The 2,056-nt window shown below is 50.2% G+C and overlaps 1 long non-coding RNA gene across 1 annotated transcript in view; it reads right to left on the bottom strand.

Moving 5' to 3' along the window:
• Positions 1–581: 581 nt before the first annotated feature.
• The window catches only part of LOC129387158 (uncharacterized), a 10,281-nt gene continuing 8,806 nt past the window's right edge, over positions 582–2,056 (bottom strand). The window contains exon 3 of the long non-coding RNA XR_011893045.1: positions 582–918. This is a non-coding gene — a long non-coding RNA (uncharacterized lncRNA). The remainder of the gene's footprint in view (positions 919–2,056) is intronic.

The following is a 2,056-nucleotide window of genomic DNA, read 5'->3' as shown; positions in this document are numbered from 1 at the left end:
TATGCCTTCCAAGCTCGCCGGCAACAGTTCGCAGATTGCAACATCCACTATTGAATAAATAGTGTAACTTTAAGAAAACAATTATTAAGCATGCACTGGGGAGCTCACATTTCTCGTGCAAGCGATGTTCGCCTGTCCAAGCAATCCAATTCATTGATCAAACTTATGCTGTTTACCACGGGCAATTTCTAAAAATAGCTTAATTAAAAAATGCACCCGCTTGTCAGTTATAAGGGAAAGGGCTCGCCGCGATGCACTGATGCCGCAAGCACTTCGCTTACGAAGTACACAAGCAGAACAACTGTTAGTAAAATTAGTAGATGAAGTTGCAATACTTCTATTGATATGGCCGTAAACGAACATGGTAACGCCAAGCCTGTCGCCACGGAAGTGTCTCCTGAGGACTCCCATTCCCCTTGTTCGTCTTCTACCTCCAACTTTATTTGCTATGCTATATCACGTCATATCACGTCATGCTATATCACGTCTTAGGCCTGGGACTTCATAGCGTAGCGTTAACTTTGGCGAGAGGGAGTAGTAAATTCACGAAAGGCGACAATTTGTATCTTTAGCATTTATTTCTCTTGATATTCCAATAATATGCTTACACGTACTGACCGAGCCCAACGCTGCTTAGCTTTGGTGGTCTTGCAAGTACCGGTACACATAGTATGACAAGGCCGGTGGCCACTAGTTGGATAGCATAGTGAAATTTCATAGCCTTAATCCGCCCCTGTCCTTTCTTTTCACGTCACCACCTCCGAGCTATTCTTGATGTTCTTGCTTTCGGGTGTCGCCATCTTCAATCCACCTCCTGAAAAGCAGCTTCTCCAGCACTCCGGTCGGCGCCTCGCATGCGATGAAGACCACGGATGACAGCAGGAAACTCCAGACGAGTACGGCAAAGGAGAGCGTCAACTGCAAAGAGTTTTGTGAGGTGTCGCGCCGCACGTTACGTGCACCTACAGAGAATTGTGGTTTACCTCACTTATCAACGACTGCCCAAGTAGTTGGTACAGCCAATGCGCACAGTACGTCTTAAAGAGCATTATAAGAGCACTGCATGGGCTTGACGTCAGTGCTCCGGCCCAAAGCCCCTCCGTCCACGTGCCATCGACGCTTTAGCTTAATAGCACCTAACTTTGATGTGCGCCGCTCTTTCCTGATCCGACGCCTTCTACCAGTTCCGCTTCCACAAGTTCCGCTTTCGGGGCTTCCGTTTCCGGTTGTTCCGATTCCCATATTTCCAGTTCCTGAATTGTCGATTGTTGCACCCTCCCACTTCACTCTTAACATGGTTGCACTCTTTGGGGTGTATATTTGTCCGACAGAAATAATCGTCCATCTGTCTTGCTTACGTTTCCTTTCTTAAAGAAAACGACCAACCGCTACCCTACAGGAAAATGGGGGTAAGCGACGCTCGTAATCGAACTCACAGGTAACGGTGCCGGATTGCTTCCGCCTCCCGCTAGCTCTGCTCGGCATCTTTTCGTTGTAGTCAGATCGGCTGGGCTCGGGCGGCTCCAGTGGATGGGTCGCCACGCCGACGGCGAAGCCTTCCACAGGCGAATTATAGCCGCCGCTCGTCGAAGGCTGCCTGTTCTTCGACTGCCTGTTCTTCCCGTACCATCCGTTTTCCGACACTGAACTGAACGAACATGAAGCTGGCGCAGCGCACGGAAAACCCTCTCCTGCTCCTTCCTTCCCCGGCGGTAGCGAATCGGCTCTGATTGGCTGAGGGCGTGGCTTGGGCGCGTGCTTATGCCGCTGAAATCCTTGTTAATGACTCACGCTCCAGCCCCGGTGCAACTGTCAACTCATCAAACCGCCCTTTGCCGCAGCTGCTCTGCTCTTGGAGCAACTGTATTTGTGTGTGTGCATGTGTGTGACCGCAACAACGCCACAGAAACTTGTGAGCCCATACAAGCTTCGCTTGAAAACTCGGCGCTCGCTACTTTCTTACCGATAATGCTGTGTCACACGGATAACGCTCACGCCGTTCGTGACTTGGAAGTACCGGGCTCGCAGCGTTAAAGAAAGGAAATGCGGGCAAGAC

The sequence above is a fragment of the Dermacentor andersoni genome, chromosome 3, assembly GCF_023375885.2.
Source record: "Dermacentor andersoni chromosome 3, qqDerAnde1_hic_scaffold, whole genome shotgun sequence".
Classification (NCBI taxonomy): Eukaryota; Metazoa; Arthropoda; class Arachnida; order Ixodida; family Ixodidae; genus Dermacentor; species Dermacentor andersoni.
This window is presented reverse-complemented; position numbering and strand designations above follow the sequence as displayed.